General features: G+C 41.1%; 2 long non-coding RNA genes across 2 annotated transcripts; both read right to left on the bottom strand.

Annotated features, from left to right (window-relative positions):
• Positions 1 to 3,404: 3,404 nt before the first annotated feature.
• LOC127359907 (uncharacterized) lies at positions 3,405 to 4,853 on the bottom strand. Its single transcript, XR_007883033.1, has 2 exons — positions 3,799 to 4,853; positions 3,405 to 3,675 (listed from the first exon to the last, which is right to left on the bottom strand). It is a non-coding gene; the product is annotated as an uncharacterized LOC127359907 (long non-coding RNA).
• An 89-nt stretch (positions 4,854 to 4,942) lies between these two features.
• LOC127359905 (uncharacterized) lies at positions 4,943 to 12,042 on the bottom strand. The gene is made up of 4 exons (XR_007883031.1): positions 8,348 to 12,042; positions 8,040 to 8,171; positions 5,108 to 5,262; positions 4,943 to 4,994 (listed from the first exon to the last, which is right to left on the bottom strand). It is a non-coding gene; the product is annotated as an uncharacterized LOC127359905 (long non-coding RNA).
• Between the last annotated feature and the right edge of the window lie 1,827 nt (positions 12,043 to 13,869).

Raw genomic sequence — 13,869 nt, 5'->3', positions numbered from 1 at the left:
CAACTTGAAGATCCCTAAAGGCAGAGATTCAACAGGAAACTGTTGTTTGTCTTCTTCTTCTTCCAATTTTGCAAACAGACTAATGTTTCAACACTGAGCGTCTTCATGAAAACCAACACAAGTTGTTTGCCTCTGTTGGTTTAAATGGCAGACCTATGTGGACATTTCAACATGAAGCATGACAACAGGGAATATCAAATAAAGAAAATGCTGAATAAAGGTTCTTCTGTACTTATTGTAATGAAAAACAAGTAGATGTCAGAAAAGACAACATTACGATCCTTGAAAATACCAACAATTATTATTTGTGGTGTGTCAGGTTACATAATCCAGAAATATAAATATGCAGTGAGGCATTGTTTATCATAAAATGTGATATATTAGACTTTCTCCTTTGGCTGATCCCAGTGAAGGTTTCCTTTCTTGCTATCATATTAATGTCAGCTATTTGGTATAGTACACACTCATGGTACAACATTGATTTATTTTGAGATCCATTAATTACTTTGGAAATATTAGTTTGAAAAGATTGTTAGAACAAGGCTCAGGAAGTGGGAAGGTTTCTGTTGGTTGTAGCAACATCTCATGGCCTCCATAATGGGATGAAATTAGTTCAGTTGTCATTGAGATTGTTCTGGTTTTATTACACTACCCGACCATTGAATCATCAGTCTCTCTGCCAGGGTTTAGATGAGATACACAGTGAAGTAAGTAACATTGACACACTTGAGTTTGAAAACCACGTGGACACTTGTTGCTGAGTCATACAACTAAGAAAAAGTCTAACTGGAACTAACACTGGTTCCTCAAATGTTACAAAATCACCTATGCATTCAGTAAATTAAAACAAACCCAAGTTCTTGAAAACATTTTTATAAATTCTTGTTTGTCACAAAAGATCTCCAAACCAACTACTTCCTATAAACTGTGGATTCTTTTTAAACGTACTGCTAAGAACATAGATGGTGTATGACTCTCTTCTACATAATGCAAACAGGTTGAAATTATGATTTCAAATATTGAGTAAACTAAATACAGTCACCCTGTAAAAATCAATAAATAATTCAGATAAGAAAATAAGAGAGAAAAGGAAACTGGCTCACAGTCTATGTGCATCTTTTCTAAAAAGAGGAAGCTGATGGATGTATAAATATACAACCACATACAACCACATGCAACCACATGTGCACACTGTCCCTGGGTATGTATGTTCACATGCAAGATAACTGGGTGTATTCATTATGGTTAACTGCTGAACAGGAAGGTCATGAAGGAACACGATCAACAATCTTTTCTCATTTCTGAAAAAGTTTATTACATTTATGGAGCACGAGAGTTTCTTGCAGGAGCCAACTAGCTGCTACACTGACATTTACCTCATACATACTCAGCCAGCCAATCAATATGAGCTATAAAAAGTGGCCATTCTCAAACAGCTGAATCCACTTTCAGTCAGCTGTCACAAGCAAAGATCCTTCCACAGTTTTTCAGAAATGGAGCAGTTCGTTCAGGCAGTCTGTAGGTTACGGCTAGGGGTTAAGGTATTTGCTCATCACTCCCCAATATCTCTATGTAAACATATCTGCGGGGAATGATGAGGTCGGAGCCTAGACGCCAAAATCGAAATATGCTATACTGCTGTAATAAACATTTCAAACGTGAGTTGGATGACTGAACTACTAATAGCTTTTGTCTTGACCATGCAACATGATTCCTAGCGGTGACCCCAATGCCCTGATCCTCCTGGTTAGGTTGGACTAAGAACCTTAACAATCATCATTTAGGGCCAACTTCCCCAAAGTCTTCAGAGCAGCTGCTTAGACAATCAACTTTTCCCTTTTCCAGTTCTCCACCTCATACCAACTATCTGCAGCAGGGAGCCTTCAGGAAGTGACATAGGCAAACATATTCATTATTCTCCATATTGACAGACTCACTGAGGTGGTGTGGTCTGACCCATGATAGGTTTACACCCCCATCTTAAATCCTCAAGGTTTCATGGTAGAACTGAAGAGCTAAAGAGCAATACACCACCACTGGATGACTTCCTGTCTGCTCATTCCCTTTGTCTCTAGAATTTACCCCACTGCTGGCCAGGGCCAAGGTTGTACTATCGGTATAAGATGTGTTTCTTGGTGTACCCAGGCGCTCTGGCAATCAACACCATGGTTTGATTTAGTGTGGTTTGGCAGTCATGATGTCACATAAACCCTGTTTACATTTCATCATCAAGTCTCATAAAAAGGTATTCCTTTACCAGTCAATATCTGGCAAGCTGGATGAGCCTGACCACCCTCCACTGTATGTGTAGGTGTGGACCCCTTTACTTCACAGTTTAGCTCTCAGGGGGAATCCTTTTCACAGGAATATCTTATTCTCTATCTACACCCTGGAGACACATCCAACTTTACATCCAGCTTAAAGGGTTTGGGTTTAGGGCAGAGACTGACAGTTTGTCCCCTCATTCCCTGGTCCTCATACAGCAGGGAGACAATTCTGATTTCTTTTTTCTCAATACTTTGTCAAAATTGGTTGGGTGATTACAATTTCCCAAAATCACGTTACTAGTTGTTATTTAGGCAAAGAATAAAACTAAGAGGAAAACTCAGAATGTGAAATCGGTGAGATCAGCGGTGTGAGAGCATGAGTGGAGAAGTGTGTGCGTGCTGTGTTGTAAGGTACAGCAACACAATCAAACCACCAAACCAAAACCCAATAGTTGTAGTAGTTGAAGAGAGAACCAGTACTCAGCTCCAAGAGGGTTTTTGAAGGCGCACTGACACAGCTGCTATTGAGCCTCTGCTACACCCACCTCTAGTACCTACACAGAAAGCAGCCACACAAACAGAAACAGGAAGAAAGAGTGGACAGTCGTCACAGTGTTCACACAGAAAGAAAGCTTTTGCTTCACATGCTCATGCATCGTTAACCGTGTACCTCTGCTCCAGCACGGCCTTCTTCCCCGTACAACACACTGCAAAGCCCCACGATAGATTTTATGCTCAAGTTGACCATTTTCAACTAGCACTATTACAATTTAGCTTAATACAATGTCACCCAGCAACATTTTATTAAGCTGAAGTTGTTTAGGGTCTTATGTGAGTGCTTGTTAAACAGTTAAATAGCATAGGGCTGATATCTACACGTAACTTGGAAACTACTGTGACTTGACAGTGTCGGACAGAACAGCCAGTAAACAAGGCACAGTCCCACAGTAGCCAACATAACATGGCCCAATGTGAACACAATAAAACGTGACTGGGTTGCTGGAATAATGTTTAAGTGGAAAAGGTCTGTTGTGGTTTGTGGTTTTGGAACAATACATGGGCATTGTGTGTGGCAGATCCATAACATTTGACCCAAACACAAAGAGTCTATAGTCTGAAGACAGTTACAGACAAGAAAAAAATTAATGAATTTAATTGTCATCCTTTATGTTTGACTCACTGATACAAGCACTCTTCTCTTCTGCAATATGAAAATATACATTTCCTGACTGAACTGATAAATGGTGTGGCAGCAAAGAAATCTGTCTGGATGTGGCATAGGATCGCTGGGGTCCTACTGCTGGGCTCCTTCCTCCTCAGTAGGGCCCCCTCAGGCTCTGACAACATCAAGGTAATGATACTCCACCTCAGTCGTCTCCTGTGTGGTTGATTTCTGCCCTCTGGTGGCCTGCAGAGACATGACAGCATGCACATTTAACTGGTTGCATCTTTCCTCTGTTCCAGTTAAATATGCACAGACTGCATTCTGGATTTTAGCCAAACCTCTCAGGAACAAATATGTACACAGTACCTTGCAACAGAAATAAAGGAAAATGGTCACCGACACCAGAATCAAAGACAGGAGGGCTTTTCTGAATATATTAACTGGATCTGTTGAAAGAGATTTACATCACGAGTACACAGACAGTAAAGAGATAATATACAGTGATATACTACGATATATTGACTGCTTGTTTCTTTCTCACTGACAGAAATCCACATTTCTTTTCACTTAATTTTAAGACTGCTGACGCTGATGGAAAGATTTGTCCGGTTCCATCACCAAAGTAGGCCGTCCAAGGAGTCCTCTGTTCCATACCACAGCCCAGCTGTAGCAGAACTGTAGTTTCTTTGCACAGACTGATCCAGTGAGATGGAGGGTGGTCTGTGTCTGGTCTCATAATTCATGACCAGGCTGCATATAGGAAATGAAATGTATAACGTGACTTACAACAGAGGATTCGTTTACACGAAAATGAATAATCAGGATACTAGCAGGTGCATTTTTAAATCCTTATGTGGCCGGGCCCAAACCTCTAATTCCAGGGCCTGTTTAAAATCTGTAAAATTATCTAAATTAAAAGCCGACAACGCCACCTAGGATTAATATGCAGCCTACAACTCCTAAAAAAACAGGTTCTTCTAAATTGGGGTTGGCAGAGTCAAAAGTCCATCAAGAGAAAAAAATTCATTTAAAAGGATTTACTACAGATAAAAAGATACCACTTAAGTACCACTTAAAACAATACTAAAAGATAAAAAAGCAACACCACTGTTGTGGTGAAGCCTGAACAGTCTGTAATTGTCCATAAAATACTGCATCCCTCATGCACAGTCCACGGTCGCCCAGCAACTTTTGGTCTTCTCACTCAGCACCAGCGTCTAGGCCAGGGGTGTCAAACTGATCCGTGAAAGGGCCGGTGGGGCTGCAGGTTTTCATTCCAACCATGCAGCAGCACACCTGACTTGGTTCATTCAATCAACTGAACTGTCTTCACACAGTCATTTCAGGTGTCCTCTTGCTTTATTGGAACAAAAACTTGCAGCCACACCCACCCTTGATTAAAGCGTGGGTGTGGCTGCAAGTTTTTGACCGTGTGAAGACAGTTCAGTTGATTGAATGAACCAAGTCAGGTGTGCTGCTGCATGGTTGGAATGAAAACCTGCAGCCACACCGGCCCTTTCACGGATCAGTTTGACACCCCTGGCCTAGGCCCTCCGCCGTGGCTGTGGGAGATAGAAACGCAGGGTGAGTAGTGCGTCCCCTTAAACGTATGCCAACTCACCTCTCCCCCACCCAACTCTTTCTATCCGCCACTTAAATGTATCTTTTTACTCACAGTCTTCCCGGTGGCAGATGTCCGTCTGCCAACCCAGGCCAGAGTAAAACTGGCGCTCCAATGCTCGTCGTCGGGGGGCTGCTCTGCAGTTTGGCAGTTGCTGTCACCGGGGAGGTGTCGAACCGTTCTGTCCACGCGTTCTGTCCGTTTCCTTCCTATAACATAGTGGATCGGCATTTGACAAAGGAGGACCCAGGGCTTCAATTGTAGGTTTCTTGTGGCTTTAATCAAACATTTCAGGCAGCACAGACATAACACACACATGCCACCAGGGGGCCTCTACCTATACCTTTCCTGGCAGGTAACTTCCCGCCGGGTAACACACACTTGGATTCCCAAGAGCGCCCTCTAGGTTAATACCAAATATTAGCAATCTCAGGATATTACACTTCCCATGCCGTCTATCACCAGTCCCTTTATGCGCCGCTCCCGCACACCTGCCGCTCATCTTGTAAACTGCGCTGTGTTGGGGCGTAACTTCCCGGGTCACAGTTCACAGTTCAGTTCACAATACTCCATAAAACAATTATAATTAAAGTAATAAAAGAAACAGCACGTATAAAAGCATACAAATTACACACAATACTAAAATCATCATGCATAAAAACATTATCTCAAATAATCCAATAAAAACATTCTAATGAACATGCACCGGAGTATTTCTGACCCTGTCACACTTACTTTGTGCCCAAGAAGTGAAAAAATCTTGTGAGAATTACCAAAGAAACTGAACTCGCAAAACTTAACAGTATAATAGATACAGAACCCAGGATGAATCATTTCCCCAGAGATGAGCCTTGCAAGCTTGTTTATAGACCTACCCTATGGTGTCCTTTGTCCAATAGTTCCAACAGGAACAGGTTCAGCTTCAGTGCTGTTGCTGTAAGCAATGATGCCACCAGCATTATCAGTTAGTTATCTATCTATAAAGCAAGGAATCTCTGTCTGTCTGTCTGTGTGTGTGTGTGTGTGTGTGTGTGTGTGTGTGTGTGTGTGTGTGTGGCTCAAATATCTCTGCAGATCAGGATCAGACTGACTTGAGAGTTTCAACATGGCTGCTGTGTGGTTTAAGGGTGTGCAACGTCAGCTTTGTTTGGACTACAAAGATACAGTTAATAAATGATTTCATAAATTATTTAGAATTCCGCTAGCATTACCATAGCCACCATAGCCACGTGTGCACCAGAGCCAGTCACTGCAGAGCCCTAATGTGTAGTGATTGAGATCCTGACCCACCAAACATCCTGGAAAGTGACGAAGTTACGTTTTTCACTCTAAATCACATAATTCTACATAATCACCAGCAGTAAACTGGACGCAGTCTGACTCCCTCACTCGCAAGACGGAGAATGCTTTCCAGTGGAGAGCAAACTGATGTCTCGGCCCGGAGGGCTGGCAGTCGCGGTGATTTTTGATCGCATACACACCGTGAGTTTTTCGCCGGTGACAGACGCTGTTTTTCGGGCAGAAACGTAAGGTAACAGTCGGTAGGACAGGCGGGAGGGCAGACAGGAGGACAGACGCTTCTCCACGTACAGCTGTGGTATTTTTTTTCCTCATGTAAGTTTCCAAAGACAGTTACAGTTACTACGTTAGTGTTGTTTGGTCCTGTAACGTTGCTTTGTGGGACATTTCTCTTTATTAAGTTGAGTGAGAGACCTGTGCAGTGATCAGACTGTCTGACCGACACACCCTCGCTCCGCGCCGTCGGCTTATCCGTTCACACTATTTTGGTAGTTTCAAAACAATTTTTTGATGTGGTAACCCTTACTGCCATTGCTCTCTCTCTCTATCTCTCTCTCTCTCTGATGTATGTTAGCCTATATTACAGGGCTAAATAATATGTCCTGCCCAGTTCATTTACTAGGCTATGCTACAAGTTAGTCTGTTTATGCTGCCAGGTTTCATCCCATTTCAGATGTAGTTCACTTTCTTCTTTCAGAATTTATATGCGCTGACCATGAGGAGTGGTACTTTCACATTAGTGGAATGGGGTTCATCTCCCTACAGTGTCCTTGCTGAAAGCCAAATATGAAATATGAAAACACAATAGTTATCAATCTACACATTTCACAACAAACCTAAATGCCCCTGACGTCCCCCCTTCAAATACAACCTATTTTGGCCATCCATAAAAAAGCTACTAAACCTCCCATTTTCTATAGCAATACATACTTCTTACGGGCACTGCACTAGTTCTATGAAATATAGATACTATTTGCCTACGCCCACGAGGGGTTCAGTAACCCCCCCTTAACCAAGGCAAACTGCACTTGTGCAAAACAATGTGTTATATATATATATATATATATATATATATATATATAAAGCATATTGAGAACATCAAGCATATTAAGTATAGAAGCATATTAAGAATATAAAGTATATTAAGAATAGGAGCATATTAAGAATAGAAGCATATTAAGTTTACTTGCAAATGTGCTATACTATACAGTTTAAAATGTCTTTTCTCGACTTTGTCTTTGATATAATTCATTCTTACTGAATACTATATGTTTATTTGCTCATATTGTCTAATTTATATGTGATCCAATATCCTCATGTAAATAGATCATTGGGTGATAGGACTGATTTCAGTCTCCAGTTCTTCCAAATTCTGAACTAAAACTAATTGCTAATATCACAGTTTCTGAAAAAATCAATAGTTGAGTAATAGTTTTATCCACGATAATCAGTGTGACACTGTGACAAGTGGAAACCTAAAGGTTCTGATAAATATCCTCATTTCCTCCATAAATGTCCACCTCTTGTTCAGTAAATGGCTGGGTTACGTTCACATAGTCATTGTCATCATCACTGGTTTCTTCTTCATCTACTTGTTCCTCTCTGTTGTGTTCCATATTAACAGAAACCTCTACAGCCACTAAATAATCATCTTCAATCTGCGCTTCCTCATAATCATGATAATCACCATCTTCGTCTTCGTCTCCTTCTGCTTGTCCAGTCTGTATCTGGTTGGTGTCCACTGGCTCAACATTAACATAGTCCCCCTCCTCCTCTTCACTCTCCTCATTGTCCTCTTCATAATTGTTCCTGACCGCCACTGAAACACAAGCATCAGAAGAAATTTGACATGAAAAATGTGTCTGAAAACAATCACATAATTCTTTGCACACTAAAATAATAACAACATTTAGATAAGTGTGTCTTTAAAATATTAAAAACAAACAACAACTAGTCTTATAATGTCATGTCATGTGAGTCCTGGTGAGCACAGACATTGAGTTTGGACGACGCCTTCAGGCTGCTTTGATCGTCGCCTTCTCCTGAGGACCAAACAGACCACCACCAAGACCAGCAGGAGCAGCAGCAGGATCCCAGCAGCTACTGAGGAGACCAGCAGCCACAAAGGAACTAGGAAAGAGAAATACTTAACAGTTTATCCTTAAAAATATAGAGAACAGGCCATAGACTAGGTCAATGAGCAGCACCATAGAAAGTATTTCTGCATAAGCTGTTAGCACTTCCTTTTGCACTGTTACCATGGAAATAGAGAATATAATCATCAGATGAATAAATATGATGATTAGGTACAGTAGTAAGAGGTGAAGTTATAAGAAACAATGTTTTTATGTTATCCCTAAGCAGACACCAGGCCAGTACCCATAACAGTTTCATCTATGTCGATTCAGTGGATGGATGGATGGATGGATGGATGGACGAATGAGCAGTCCTTTCAGCCTTGGTTGGCTCAGGTGACCCAGCACAAAGGTACAGTATTTGGAGGCCAGAAGGAGGGCAGCCTCTGTGCTGGTGTGCATGGTGAGGGAGGAGTTTGAGGAGGCCATGGTGAAGGACTAAAACCTTTACAACTGGAGTGAGAGCTGTCAGGAAGGAATTGTTGTTTGCACCAGCAACCACCAGGTGGCATCTGTGAGCATGGTGGAGCCCATGAGAACATCTCTAGGACCTTTGCATCCTGTACATTGATGGGCTAATGATTACATGTAATGCTGAATTCACAAGAAGGCCTTAAAACTAAAGAATGTGTCAAAAATAGCATTTCACAAAGGTTTTAAAGGCCCCTAAGGGCTTCTTCTTTTCTGGCCAGCGCTGGCGGGGTGCTAGGATGAAGTGATTGTGCAGTGAGATAAAGGACACTATGTTAACAAAGAGTTGCCTACACAGCTAACAACACCTAGGGGTGATAAAAGCACATGTCATGATCATTTCTGTCTGACATAGCATAAAGCTCAGGATAACCAGAACAAGCTTCTCCTCCATATCTCTGGTTACCAGGGTGACGAGTCCCACCACATAATATATGACTGGTTGCCTGTAAATAAACGACAGGGACAACACCATTGCCTTTGTTAAAAGTTCAGAGTTTTTCAACTAGAAGAACTCGGTTGCACAAAAAAGTCATGGTGAACTGAACGGAAGGTGCTGGGTGAACAAAAATAAAAATGCTATGTGGACACAACCACACAACCCCTAACTCACCAACTAATGCATGGAGTATGAGGACTTGTGCACTGGGAGGCCTGATACGATCCCTCATCAACAAAGTCCACTTTACTGATTCTGAAGGTAGCAGTGTTATTTGACGTTTGCTTCTCTCTTAATGAACCCGAGGGCTGGTTTAGAATGAATGTTACATTTAAAAGTTGTTGAGTGTGAAGTGAGATCAAACAAGTGATGTCAACATCCTGACCCCAGGTAACCTCACCAGCAGGAATCATGGAGATGCTGGGCTTAGGGAGGCTCACTAAAAAAGAAGCACGGTAATAAATGTTAAATGCATCTTGGGCTTAATTATGTTTGCAATCCCTTAATAAAGTTGACAGGAGAATAGAACATATCTGATCTGAATCAGTGTCTGAGAGCTCCTGCTCACCGATGATGACACTCGTGTTAATTAATTTCAATTCAATTCAATTCAAGTTTATTTGGATAGCGCCAATTCATAACAGAAGTTATCTCAGGACACTTTTCAAATAGAGTAGGTCTAGACCGAACTCTTTAAAACATTATTTACAGAGACCCAACAGTACCACCATGAGCAAGCACTAGGCGACAAGGGCAAGGAAAAACTGCCTGTTAAAAGGCAGAAACCTAGGACTGATCCTTCGGCTCTAGGTGGGTCTGTCTCGACCAGTTGTGGTGAGAGAGAGAGAGAGAGAGAGAGAGAGAGAGAGAGAGAGAGAGAGAGAGAGAGACAGACAGAAAGACAGACAGGTGCACAGCAACAACAGTATTGGCAATGGCAATCTAGCAGGACCATGGCAGGAGGCTCCACCAGGATCGATAAGAACCTGCGAGACAAGAAAGCCCAAGAACTCCGGGGAAGAAGTGAAGTTAGTAACATGCATTAATGGGACATGAATGAGTGCAGAAAGAGAGAGGAAGAGAGGAGCTCAGTGCACCATGGGAAATCCCCCGATAGTCTAGGCCTATAGCAGCATAACTAAGGGATGGTTCAGGACTCACCTGATCTAGCCCTAACTATAAGCTTTATCAAAGAGGAATATCTTAAGCCTACTCTTGAATGTGTTGAAGGTGTCTGCCTCCCGAACCACGACTGGAAGCTGGTTCCACAGGAGAGGAGCTTGGTAACTGAAGGCTCTGGCTCCTGTTCTACTTTAAGAGACTATAGGAACCACAAGTATCCCAGCATTCAGAGAACGTAGTGTTCTAGTGGGGTAATAGGGTACTATGAGCTCTTTAAGATATGAAGGGGCCTGACCATGAAGAGCTTTATAGGTGAGGAGGAGGATTTAAAATTCTATTCTACAGGGAGCCAGTGCAGAGAAGCTAGTACAGGAGAGATGTGATCTCTTTTTCTAGTTCCTGTCAGCACTCGTGCTGCAGCGTTCTGAATTAATTGGAGCGTTTTAATGGACTTGTTGGGGCAACCTGATAATAAAGAGTTACAGTAATCCAGCCTTGAAGTAACAAATGCATGGATTAGTTTTTCTGCATCTGTCTGTGATAGTATGTGTCTAATTTTTATAATATTACGTAAATGAAAGAAGGCAGTCCTAGAGGTCTGCTTCAAGTGGGAGTTAAAAGACAAATCCTGATCAAAGATAACTCCAAGATTCCTGACAGTGGTGCTAGAGGCCAAGGTAATGCCATCTAGAGTAACTATATCTTTAGACAGTGAGTCTCTAAGGTTTTTGGGGCCAAGAACAAGAATTTCGTTTTTTTCTGAGTTTAACATCAGAAAATTGCAGCTCATCCAGGAGTTTATGTCCTTAAGACATGTTTGTAATTTAGATAATTGATTAATTTCATCGGGCTTGATTGATAGATATAACTGCTTATCATCTGCATAACAGTGAAAGTTAATGGAGTGATTCCTAATAATGTTGCCTAAAGGGAGCATATATAGAGTAAATAGTAATGGTCCAAGTACAGAACCTTGTGGAACTCCATGACTAACTGTAGTATTTATTGAAGATTCATCGTTAACATGTACAAACTGCGAACGATCTGATAAATATGACTTAAACCAGCTTAGTGCGGTTCCTTTAATGCCAATTTGATGCTCAAGTCTCTGTAAAAGAATATCATGGTCAATGGTGTCAAATGCAGCACTAAGATCTAATAATACAAGTACAAAGACAAGTCCATTGTCAGAAGCAATCAGAAGGTCATTATTAACTTTAACCAGAGCTGTCTCTGTGCTATGATGAACTCTAAATCTAAATCTAAATTTTTAAGAAAGGGTTTAATTACAGCTACTTTAAAGGACTGTGGTACATATCCTGATAATAAAGAAAGATTAATCATATCCAGTAAAGAAGTGCCAATTAAGGGAACAACTTCTTTAAGCAGCCTAGTTGGGATCAGGTCTAATAGACAGGTTGATGGCTTCGATGAAGAAATGATTGAAGTTAACTGATGAAGATCGATAGCAGAAAAACAGTCTAAATATATATCTAAGTTTACATTAGCAAAAGTCCCTGAACTTGGAGATCCACTGATGACTGTTGACAGCAGTTGGTGATTAATTTTCTCTCTAATAGTAATAATTTTATTTAAAAAGAAGCTCATAGAGGCTATTTAAGTTCATGGGGATATGTGGCTCAATAGAGCTGTGACTCTCTGTCAGCCTGGCTACAGTGCTGAAGAGGAACCTGGGGTTATTCTTATTTTCTTCTATTAGTGCTGAGTAATAGGCTCCTCTGGCATTACGGAGGGCCTTTCGGTTTTAAGATTATCTTGCCAAATTGAGCGATATTATGATAATTTGGAAGAGCGCCATTTCCTTTCAGATTTCCTTGCTATTTGCTTTAATTGGCGGGTTTGGTGGTTGTACCACGGTGCTAGTCTCCTATGTTTTAATAATTTCCTTTTTATAGGAACGATAGAGTCTAATGTTGATTGTAGTGAGCCTGCAGCACTATCGACAAGATTATCAATTTCGGAGGGACTAAAGTTGTTATAGGACTCTGTTATATTCAGACATAGCATTGAATTAAACACTGAAGGAATCTCCTCCTTAAATTTAGCTACAGCACTGTCAGATAGACATCTGCTGTAGGAAGTTTTGCCTAATGGCTTATAATCTAATAGTATGAATTTAAAAGTTATTAAATAATGGTCAGATAGGAAAGGATTATGTGGGAAGACTATTAAATGTTCAATATCAATGCCATATGATAAAACAAGGTCAAGAGTGTGATTAAAACAATGAGTTGGTTTATTTACACTCTGACAGAAGCCAATTGAGTCTATTAATGATATAAATGCGTTACTAAGGCTGCCATTGTCAACATCCACATGAATATTAAAATCACCTACAATAATTACTTTATCTGATTTAAGGACTAAACTTGATAAAAACTCTGAGAATTCAGATATAAAATCAGAGTACGGTCCAGGAGCATGGTACACTACAACACATAGAACTGGCTGCAGTGTTTTCCAGTTTGGGTGAGAAAGACTAAGAACAAGGCTTTCAAATGAATTATAATTTAGTTTAGGTTTAGGGTCCATTAAAACGCTCTAATCATATATGGCTGCTACTCCACCTCCTCGGCCGGTGCCTCGAGGAATGTGAGTATTAATATGACTGGGGGGGTGGATTCATTTAGGCTAACATACTCCTCGTGGGACAACCAGGTCTCAGTAAGACAAAGTAAATCAATATCATAATCTGATTTTAATTCATTCACTAAAACAGCTTTTGAAGACAGAGACCTGATATTTAACAGCCCACATTTCATTCTCTTATTTTGTGCTACTGAGGAGTTAGTTTTAATTTGTATTAGATTTTTATGTTGAACTCCTCTTGTTTTTATTTCTTTAAATAATTTAGGTGGTCGGGGGACAGACACAGTCTCTATGGGGTTTTGGGTGGGTGACTGTTCTAAAGAAATCGCAGAGAAGTGTGTAAGACAACAGCTCTACTTCCTGGTCCCAACTCTGGACTGTCAGGTTTTAGAAATAAACTTCGCCATATTTCTAGATAAGAGAGCCGCTCCGTCAAAAGTGGGATGGATACCGTCTCTCCTAATCAGACCAGGTTTTCCCCAAAAAGGCTTCCAGTTATCAATGAAGCCCACATCGTTTGCTGGACACCACCTCGACAGCCAGCGGTGGAATGACAACATGCGGCTATACATGTCATCACTGGTCACATTGGGCAGGGGTCCAGAGAAAACTAATAAATGGACAATTAATGATTTTGAGCAGTGCTGGTAGGTGTGTTTGAACTTCAGACAGAGCCAGGTTAGCTTTTCCTGTCATTGTGCTAATCTAGGCTATTCACATCTATCTCGAGCCAGTGTTGG

Source organism: Dicentrarchus labrax, unplaced genomic scaffold, assembly GCF_905237075.1.
Source record: "Dicentrarchus labrax unplaced genomic scaffold, dlabrax2021, whole genome shotgun sequence".
Lineage (NCBI taxonomy): Eukaryota > Metazoa > Chordata > Actinopteri > Moronidae > Dicentrarchus > Dicentrarchus labrax.
Note: the sequence above shows the minus strand (reverse complement) of the source record. Positions and strands in the feature narration are given on the sequence as shown.